The sequence below is a fragment of the Hibiscus syriacus genome, unplaced genomic scaffold (genome assembly GCF_006381635.1).
Source record: "Hibiscus syriacus cultivar Baekdansim isolate YM2019G1 unplaced genomic scaffold, ASM638163v2 tig00004072_pilon, whole genome shotgun sequence".
NCBI lineage: Eukaryota > Viridiplantae > Streptophyta > Magnoliopsida > Malvales > Malvaceae > Hibiscus > Hibiscus syriacus.
The window spans coordinates 208,952-220,787 of NW_024061998.1; the positions used below are offsets into that span (position 1 = coordinate 208,952).

The 11,836-nt window shown below is 34.5% G+C and overlaps 1 pseudogene; it reads left to right on the forward strand.

Moving 5' to 3' along the window:
* Positions 1-6,607: 6,607 nt before the first annotated feature.
* LOC120189754 lies at positions 6,608-10,770 on the forward strand (annotated as a pseudogene).
* The last annotated feature ends 1,066 nt before the right edge of the window (positions 10,771-11,836 follow it).

Here is an 11,836-nt window from a genome sequence, read left to right on the forward strand (position 1 = left end):
ACCAAGTGAACATAGGCCAAAAGTAGGGGTGATCCACTAAGCCCAGACTTGTCATACAGTTTCTCAAGTCTTCCATTTCTGGAGTGAAATGCCCATTCTCATTGTTAGAGCTTTCCATAGAATCAACAATGACATTAAAGTCACCCCCAACCATCCATACATTGTTGCCAATCAGTGTACTAACATCAGAAAGTTGACTCCAGAGCTTTTTTCTAGAATCACCACTATTGCTGCCATACACAGCAGAAATAATAACACTCTTACCCCCCAAGCAGCCCTGAATGGAAATAGACTGATCCTCCACTTTCAGAACTGAAAACTGCAAGTACTTTTTCCACATAACCCATATTCTGCCATTTTCCAGGCAGTTGTAATTCCAGCAGTAATTCCATTCTCCAACAAACTGTGCAATAACATCAATGGCCTTATTTTCTTTAACCCGAGTTTCAAGCAAACATATAACCTCAGCTTGCATATTATCAATACGACTCATAACAATTTTATGTTTTTTGGGATGATTAAATCCCCTAACATTTCAAAAGACCACAGTCATGAAACAGAGATAAAGTTTGTGCTTCCCACTTCACCAAGCTTCTTTGTCTTATCAAGATTATCCTTCTTCTTTACTTTCATTTCCTGAAGGATGTTAGCAACACCCTGAGAAGCTAATCTAGGCCTTTGACCCACTCCCTCAACCTCTTCCAATAGAGAACCCAGAACTTCAAATTTGTTAGAAGAGCCATCAACAGGCCCCTTATTTTTTTCACCTTTTTTCCCCCTGCCTCTTCGATTAGATGCAGGATCAAGAGGCAAAGCATCATCCCCCTTAGAATTCCCTTGTACTAAACAACCAGCATCCTTACTTAACACCATATTAGTAATTGTTTGCCCAACAACTGATTGAACCTCCATAGAAAGCTCCCCAGTCTTCTCATTATCCACTTGAACTGACCTAGACATATCATTAACTACAGCAGTAGTTAGCTGTTTCTTAAGAGACAACTCCCCTGCCTTCTCATTAATCTCAAGAATTAACCCAGTAACATCATTGTCAGCAACATGATTCTGCCCAACATTCTCCTTTTCTATAATAGCTTGCAGACCAGTTTCAACCAAAGGTAGTCCCACACTACTTTCATGAACCTTATCCTTAACTCTCTACTCCTTCCTTCATTCAACTCCACCAGCAGTGCACATCTTATCCGAGTGACCAAATATTCTACATTTAGAGCAGCACGAAGGGAACCAAGGAATGATCACCTTCACAGTACAAATAGACCCATCTCGTAACCTGATTGCAACCGAATGAGGCAACCTAGCACCAGCCTCAACCTCAACACAAACCTTAGCAAATTCCAGACGTTCCTTAGCAGCCATGATTGAGTCCATGTACAATGGAACCCCAGGGCACTAGCTATATAACTCAGCCCTTTCTTGGAGAACATCTCAAGAGGAACATTGAAGAGCTGAACCTAAACTGGCATCCTTTCCAGAAGAAAATCAAGCCTCTTTAGATTAGGCTCCCACTTTCTCAGCACCAACGGCTTGTGCTGAATATGCCAGGGGCCGTTCTCAAACATCCAATTACGACTAGCCCCATTAACAAAAGAGAAAACATAAAGGTTAGAACCAACCATACTAACCTTGACCATCGATTTCCCCCACATAATCTCCACCAGTTTCTGCAAGGAACCAAAATTGGGAGCTAACCCAATAAATTGCCCCACCAGAGAGAATCACCACTCCGAAATCCCCTCCTCAAAAACATCAACTGGAGGAACCACCGTCGTAGCACCCTCACAGCACTCCGGAGGGAAGAAGTCCAGCGATTGCTCCTCAACACCAGAAAACAAATTCCTCCAATCCATGGTCGAAGAGCAGTCAAACAAAGCCCATCTCAGCAAATTCAGCAGACTCGAACGACCAAAACCTGAAAATGTATATTTATTTATGATTTCCATTCTTTTTTTTTTTTTCAGGTTTGGCGACAATATGCACCTCCAAGATTTATTTATTTATGATTTCTAATCTTTTCCTCCATTTTAATTTAGTGAAATTTTTAACGAGGCATTCTTTCAGGTTTTGGCTTTGTGATATATAATAAAGAATCATATTTACCGAGGAAAAAAAAACACTAATAGAGTAGTAGAACGACTTCATGATTGGGGGTTAGGCGAAATTACGGTCATGATTGATATCAAGGACCAGGAACTGTTTAAGCTACTATAGAAGCTTACCATCTGCCGGAAGGTATTATTTGGATCCAGGTTTCAGGTATGCCACTCCATAGCTAGAATAATATAACGTTTAAAAGGTTAGCTGCGGTTCGGGGAAACCTGTTAGCAATGAGAGAAAATGCTTCACAAAGTATCAACTGTGCAACAATAACGATGTTAGTTTCCATCAAACAGAAGGAAAGTATTAATGATGTTATCGAACTAGAGGTGGGTTAAGTTAATAATATAATACATGTAATAAGTTAAACTATTAAATATAATTTATTTTTAACTTAAAAAATATATTTTATTCTTATTTTAACTAAAAATATGTTTTTATTTTCATTTTAAAATGTATATTTTCTTCTTATTTTAATTTTAAAATATATTTTATTCTTGTTTTTATAATATTATAAGAATAAAATATAAATATTTAAGTTAAGCTAAGAATAAATTATATTTTTTAAGTTAAGATAAAACTAAAGTATATTTTTTTAAGTTAAAACAAGAATAAAATGTATTTAAGATAAAAATAAAAAAAATATTTTTTAATGTTAACATGTTAATTTCATTTAATATGTGAATTTAAGTTGAATGTAATATGACATATTAAGAATTTAAGTTTAGATTAATATGCAACATATATACCATATGTAGTCTATTGAAAACCAAAAAGTCTGCTTGGCCTAGTGGTAATGTGGTTGCTTTAGCTCTCTTGGTACCGAGATTGGATTCCCAAACTCTCCCAATTTATTTAAATTTATTAAAATTGCGATAAAATTGATAGAATCTATAAGTAATAGTGACTAAATGAGTAATTATACTAAGCTTTTTAACTGTCACGTCATCACTTTTGTTAAATGTTAACGGCAAGTGACTTAATTGAATGCATTTAAATAATTGAATAACCAGAATGATAAAATTTTAAAAATAATTACCAAAATAAAAAAGAACTATAGTTAGATGGTCATTGATATAGTTTACCTTAAAATATAATAACCGAAAACCTTTATATATTTAAAAAAAAAAACCTTAAAACCGTTTTTATAAAATCCTAAACTTCTTAATAGATGAAACCTGATTTCTGGAGGAAAATCATTGCAGTGAACATCTAACTAACGACCCCTTTCGTATGGGTTGCCACATGACAAAGGCGGTTCTAATAAAATGTTTTCGATAAAAATTTACTGATAAAGTGTGACTTTATCTTACGTGACTGAAATAAATATTATTTTTATAAATATTTTAGTATCATTCCCTTCATTAATTAAATAAAAGATATTATTTAGATCAACTTATCACTAGATATTATTGTTATTGATTTACGAATGTTATGAATACCAAAACAAGAATTAATCGACACTATCGGTGTTCGAATTATTATATTTATTATTCAAGTTGCTTACCATCAGTATCAATGACAACGGGGAAGAAGATGCTCAGCAAAGTCAGCATTGAGAAAGGGTATGCCAAATCTATGTTGTAGAGAGGGCCTTAAAAGCTAAAAGCTATCCAAACATATGCCCACAATCTTGACTATTTAGAGCTGCAAAATGCAGGCACCCAGTTGCCTGCCCTTAATATGCCTATTGAAATGGCCATGCATTGCATACTATAGGTAATGTACCAAAACTGAAGTGGTCATGAGCCTATAAAGCAAACAAGAGAAATCTCAACTGATGTAAACAATGAAATTTTGTGGGATAAAACTTGAAAGGTAGAGCTGGGAAGGACCTGAAAAAGGTTAAAAACAAAGAATTACTATGAGTATACAGATCATAGTCTAGAAGACTCTAAATCAGTTATGTAGGCCGTTGGGCCTTAAGTCTTGGACCATAAATATTAGTGGTGGGTTCCTTTTGTAATTGGATGATTCAGATGAATAAAAATCAAGTCTATTTTACTTTTCTCTTTATTTCCTTTTCTGTTACACACTCTCTCTCTCGTTGTTATCTTCAACTTCTTCGTTGATTCTTCACCTGTCGCCGGGTTCTATCAATTACAAGATAAATATTAAAGTGTGAAATGGAGATATATTTTTATATAACCACATGTATCAGATCTATTAATCGATTAATTCAAATTGGGTACGGTAGAGGTGAGGGTGACCCACACAATCCAATTTGTTTCATTCTTAAACGTCATGATTCAAACTCCTTACATTTTTTAAAGAATATTATGATAATGAGATGACACATATATTTTTAACAGATGAATATGATTATGCACCACTATTTGCACTGACAAAGAAAATAGAAAAGACAGACAGATTTGATGAAAGCTTGAGTTTATATTTAAAACGCAATTAAGGATTTAATCTCTTTCGCTGTTATGTAGTTAACAATTTTAATAAAATGTAGATTATAAGTATGGTGGCTTAGATTTAATTTTCTCCTTTCTTTTATTGGTTTTATTATTTATGTTTTGATTCTTTGATTAAAAAATTACCTTTTCCTTAAAGAAATATATTTATTTTAAAAAATAATTTACATTTTTCTAAAATTTAAACAAGATTCATATATTATATATACGAGAGGTTCTAAATAATTCTCTCTTTGTGGATTGTAACATCTCATTCCAAATTTACTTATTGAGTAAACTATACGTTTAATATCTCAGTTATCACTTTTGTTTCATATTATTTACATAATTATTTTTCTAAACTATACTTATCGTTACGTTTTGATTTTATTTTGATCACTCTCTATTAAAAAAATAACAACATTGCTAACATTTAAAAAAAAATTAATGATGATATGACATTAACTTATGATGTAATGTTAGCAATACCGTTAATTTTTTAACAATGGGTGATCAAAATGAAATCTAAATATAACATTAGATATGATTTTGAAACAAAAAATAGTTGAACGACCAAAACAGAACAAAAATGATATTTATGATACTAAATGTGTAGTTTACCCTTACTTATTTTAACATTATAGTTTTTAAAATAAAAGGTAGGATGTTGACAGTTAAGCCAAAGGGATTATGTCTAATAAAGAGGATGTTCACATAATTATTTTAGGGTAAAGTACACAAATGGTCTCTCAACTATAGGGTACTGCTTTATTAAGTCTATTAACTATTAAAAGTTACAAATTGGTCACCTGACTATTTATTATATTCCAAAATCATCATTTTTTTGTTTAAAAAATGAATGGTATTTTGATCTGAACGTTAACCTATTGAATGTGATATGATAAAATCCCATAGAATCTTAAATGACTATCATATCGCAATCATCATGTTAATGTCCAGCTTAAACAACTGCCAATTTTTAACATAAAAAGATGAGTTTGGAATATAATGCATAGTCAGGTGATCATTATGTAACTTTTAATAGTCGAAGGACTTAACAAAGCAATATTCTATAATCGAATGATCATTTTGTAACTTTTAATAGTTGAGAGATTTAATATAGCGTTACCCTATAATTGAGGGACCATTTGTGTACTTTACCCATTATTTTATCACTACTTACTTATATTTAAATTTAATGAAAATTAAAACATTAAAGATAAAATAATTTAAATGTAATGATTTATCATTTATTTAAATTTGTCATCAAACAAACATATTTAAATCAACTTCATCAATCCGTGAAGATACAATTCTATAAATTTTGTCTAAAATTAATCAATTTGTGTTTCACTAAAATTAATAGATCTCATATTCATTAATTTAAGGAGATATGTACATTAATTTAAGGAGATATGTACATATAATAATTATTTAAAGGTTGCCAAACCTAAACAAATAATCGGCTTTACTGCGCACATTCATGAGTTGACCTGCTTAAATTTAGAGTTGCGAATAAATTCCATCCCTAACTAGCTCCTTTATAATTAATTAATTAATAATTATTGAGATTGGGATGGTTAGACTTCTTAAATTTGACTCGAACCCAATTGCCCGAACCGATTTACCTTAATAGTGACTCGAAATATATTTGAACATGATATCCAAAATTGACCCGAAATCCGAAAAAACCGAATCGAATCGAAATCGACCTTAATTTAGTCAAACCGGAAGCAACCCAAACCAGAAATAACTTGAACCAGAATTTAAACCTAAGATCCAAAGTTGACGTAAATCAAAATTAATTGATCGGATATTGATATGATCTGAAAATCAACCGATCCGATTTGATCTGATCCGAAATCAATTAATCCGATATTGACACGTCCCGACCCAACTTACTATAGACTCGAAAAAAATCAAAACTCGAAATGACATGACCTTACCCGACCCGGACTCGACCGACATACTATAGACCAGAATAAAATTGAAACCCAAAATGATCTGATCCGACCCAAACCTGACCTGAATTAAGTTTAAACCAAAATGAACCGAACCGAAATGACCCAAAACGAATCCTATTCAAAGGGATGGTAGAATTACCTTGTAATTCTATATTTATCTGAAAATATTATTATTATAATTATCAATTGAAACTGTTGTTCAATACGCTATAAATACTACATTATATATTGGAAGGATGTTGCGCAGTGCTCAGTATTATCGTTTGCGATGAAGACTATTATCGCTTGTTTCTTTTTCTCTTGAATCTCGTTCCTCTATTAGCCTCTTCTGTTGGCAATAAGGTACTTTATTTTTTCTCGTGACTCTTTCGTTTTTAACTTCTTCTTCATCAGAATTCTGCAGTAAAGTTCTCTGTTGGAGTGCTAATACTAACATAAAAAATATATATTTGTTATCTGTGTAGGTGTATATAGTTTACTTCGGCCAACACATCAATGGGGAGAAAGCTTTGCATGAGATTAAGAAATTCCATCTTTCGTATTTATATTCAGTGAAAGAATTTGAGGAAGATGCTAAATCTTCTCTTTATACAGCTATAAATACAGCATTAATGGTTTTGCTGCAAAGCTTACACCCGAGGAAGCCTTTAAGCTTTCTGGTAAACCGATTAGTAACAAATTCCTTTTTTGTAAACTAATATCTAAAAATGTTTTAATTTCTGGGTTTGGTTATTATTTCATTCACAGAAATGGAAGAGGTTTTATCAGTGAATCCTTCACATGGAAAGTACTCGGTACAGACAACAAGGTCATGGGAATTTGTAGGGCTAGATGAAGAAGATGGCCATTCATGGAGAAAGCTTAAGGTGGGAGGAGAAAACTTGGCGTTAAGAGCTAAATATGGCAAAGATGTCATTATAGGAGTAATGGATAGCGGTAAAAATTTCATATGAATTCGAATGCTGTCTTTTTTTCGATCACTCATGTGACTTCTTTGATCATTATTGCTTTGTTTATTCGGAAAACTTAGTAAAGAATTTCATTACCAATATGTAAGGTTATGAGAGTGATTTGGTGCTTAATTAATTTCTAATTAGGTGTATGGCCGGAATCGCCAAGCTTCAGCGACCATGGAATGGATCCAATACCGAAATCATGGAGAGGAATCTGCCAAGAAGGTGTCGCTTTCAACTCTTCCAATTGCAACAGGTCACTATATCTTTTATCTCTAAATCCAACCATTCACCTATTCGTGATATAATTTTTTTAATATTTGTATTATATTTATTTTATACCATATCAAGTATTATTGGATTTGCTGATTTTTTCCCTTAGTCTATTGTTTCCTGATAAGTCCTGTAATCATTGGCAAATGGAGGACCCTTTGGCTTTGGATTTTATAGGAACCCTAAGGTTCTCTAATTGTATAATTACATTTGGGTCGTTCTCCAAATTACAAGACATTTATCATTTTCAGTTAGAATCATAACTTATTCAATAAGGTATTGGAGGATCTTTGCATGCCATCTTTGAAAATGCTCTTCAAAATTGAATCATCGCCAACAAAAACTAAGCTAGAACTTCGAAAACAATTTTTTTTTATTTTGTTTTATTTGATATTAAAAGAAAAGAAAAACAAGCTGGGGTTATCCTCCAAGTTCCATGTTGACAGCCTAGCCTGGATGCACATGGCCCGATATAAGAGTTGTCCTCTCTAGAATATAAGGACGATGTCGTTTTGTCAAGAAATTGCATCGATGAGTCCCTATTTTTGTTGTCCATTTCACCCAAAACAACATACCAATTCTCTCTTGTTTCTTCTCGTGAACATCAATACAATGTTCCAACTATTGGGGTCCGTGCCTTTTGTTTGCTTCTTTGCCCGTTACTATTCCTGCTCAGCCTTGAATTATTTGATTTTAACTAAATTAACAGAACCAAGATTAATTTTATATTTATCTAAAAAAAAGTTGATTTGCTTGATTATTTTTTTTGTTTATTATATAATGAAGACGTTTATTCCGGTGGACACAGGAAGATAATTGGAGCTCGATACTACGTAAAGGGTTTTGAGGCTGAATATGGGACGGTAAATGCGACAGAGGACTTCCTCTCACCGCGAGATGCGGATGGCCACGGAACTCATACTGCATCCACTGTGGCAGGCCGACAAGTCTCCGACGTTTCTGCCTTTGGTGGTTTTGCAAAAGGCACGGCTTCGGGCGGGGCTCCTTTGGCTCGTCTTTTCCATATACAAGGCCTGCTGGGCAGTCCCTAACAAACCCAAGGCCGATGGGAACACTTGTTTCAATTCCGATATGCTTGCAGCTTTGGATGATGCCATAGCTGATGGTGTTGACATAATTAGCGTCTCCATTGGAACTGAAGAACCTGTACCTTTTCAAAATGATGTGATCGGTCTCGCTGCCTTAGAGGCTTCCAAGCGCAACATCCTTGTCGTATGCAGTGCTGGGAACAGTGGTCCTGCCCCCGGGACATTGTCGAACCCTGCTCCGTGGATAATTACGGTTGGTGCTAGCAGCCTCGACCGAGCATTTTGGCACCTGTTAAGCTACGCAATGGATTGAGTCTTCAAGTAAGATACATCGGATCATACATTAAAATCATTATAGGTTTCATTTCAAGACATAAAGATTATTGTTTCTCAATTATCGTAGGGACAAAGTATTACACCATATAATCTGAAGAAAATGCACCCGTTAGTATATGCAGGAGATGTAGTTGTCCCTGGTGTGGCTCAAAACCTAACAGGGTAAGTTTCTTTCCCTTTGTTTAACGCTTATTTGCACCTTCAAAATGTTAATTATCTCATTTGAGTTATTATGGGGATGATGTTAGTTTAGGCAATGCCTTCCTGGTTCGCTTGATCCCACCAAGGTGAAAGGGAAGATTGTGGTGTGCCTCAGAGGGGCCGGTCTGAGAGTAGGTAAAGGCATGGAAGTGAAAAGAGCTGGAGGTGTCGGTTTTATCTTATCCAACACCAAGGCCAGTGGAAATGAAATTGCATGTGACGCTCATTTTCTTCCTGCAACTGTTTTGTCCTATAATAATGGACTTAAGATTCTTGAATATATCAATTCTACAAAGAACCCAATGGCAAAGCTTAGTCCAGGCAAGACAACATTGCACTACAAGCCAGCCCCCTTCATGGCTGGATTCACCAGCCGTGGTCCAAATGTGGTTGATCCTTATATTCTAAAGGTACTTTGTGAATTTGTTATCTGAGTATATATGTTTTTCTGTTTAATTGAAGTTCAGGCTTTGATTGTTTGCTATCTTCTAACATGGTTTGTGATTTCTTGATCTTATATATGATATAGCCTGATATAACAGCACCGGGACTTAATATTTTGGCAGCATGGAGTGAAGCATCATCTCCTACAAAGCTTCCGGAGGATCATAGATCAGTGAAATATAATATATATTCGGGAACTTCCATGTCTTGTCCTCATGTCTCTGGTGCGGCTGCACTTCTCAAGGCCATACACCCCCATTGGAGCGTTGCTGCTATCAAGTCTGCTCTTATGACTACAGGTAATACTTTAAATTCCACTTATAGCTGGTTTATTTGATCTCATAAATAATAATCGAAAGCTTATCAACTTTATTATATGTTTAATCTCGTTTGACTGTCACAGCCACAATAACTAACAGTTTAGGTAAGACAATTAAGGATGCCAACGACAATGAAGCAACTCCCTTCCAATTTGGTTCAGGCCATTTCCGCCCAACTAAAGCAATTGATCCTGGACTTATCTATGATGCCACGTACAATGACTACTTGCTCTACCTTTGCACTGCTGGTCCAAATGCTCTAATCGAATTCAACTATACATTCAAGTGCCCGGCTAATCCACCTTCAACTTTCTCCCTCAATTATCCATCATTTGCAATTCCCAACCTTAATACCACCCTCACCTTTACGAGGACGGTCACGAATATCGGGAGACCTAAAAGCACATATTTCTTTTCTGTGAAACCACCATTAGGCGTTCTTGTAGAGGCGACGCCGAATATGTTGCCATTCAAACGAATCGGGGAGAAGTTGAGTTTCAACATTACAGTGTCTCCTAGAAATGATGTCAAAGTGAAGAACTCGGAGTATGGGTTTGGTTGGTATAGTTGGGACGATGGATACTATCATGTAAGAAGTCCCATGGGGGTTTATTTACCTTAATTTTTATTTGTTTTTAGGTTTCCCAAATTATAGGCCAAGAAATACTAGTACATTTAGTCCTTATTTTGAATAATTTTGATTTTGCATGAAATTTAGAAACACAATCAATGTAAAGATACAATCAACGGAAACCTTTGCATTAATCAAATGCAATCATTGAAAAAAATTAAGAAATATTTTGGACTCAAAGTTTATGATTTTTTAAGTGAAACCATTCATTAGATTTTTAATAGCATCAAAGAGAATAAAGTTTCTGATACATTTAGGTTCATCGAAATAAAACCAGTGAATATTTTCCTTAGGCAACGCCCAATGAGCAAAAGAGATAGTAAACCTGTTAGAATTACAATTTGTATACCCAACTGAAAAGCTCGGATGACTCACAAGAATGTTGTGAGCTTCGTTTAGAATCAGCCCATTCAACAACAGATCCTCTTTTTTAAAAGTCAGTAGATTGATGATGGAACGTGCATCGCCTTCGAAAATTATTTTGTGCCACTCGTTTTCAATAGCCAACCGCAATCCGAAAACAAAAGCAAGGACTTCAGTAGTTTCCGCAGACTGAGGGGGGCTCAAGTTTCCTCACCAGACCTCCAAGGACCATTCCATGTCGATCATGAGCAATCAACCCAATAGCCGCTTCTCCTGTGCTACCAACAAACACCCCCATCAACGTTTATTTTGATGAAACCGTTCGAAGGACACTGTCATAGAAGAATGGGAGGAGAGAAATTAAGGGAAGGTCTGTCATGGAAATCCTCCTTAGACTTTATGAAGTCAGAGACCATATTCCAGGCCGCATGGATCACTTCTTGATTAGTTTGTAATACTATGTGGAATAGGGATGAACAAAACTCGACTCGATTTGAAAAATCAAATTTTATGACTCGAAAAAAATTGACTCGAATTGATTTTGAGTTGCAATTTCATAAACTCGATTCGATTAATTGACTCAAAAAAAAAAATTCAAATCAAATCGAATAACTCGAAATTTTTAGTAATTAGTGAATTTATTTTCATGTTTGACTCGAGTCCTTGAACTTTGTATAATATATGTATATCACATATAAAAAATATGAATAAATATATTTGTATTATATATATGGTTATAGAAAGTCACTTAAATTGGAATCAAATAATATTATAAACTCGACTCG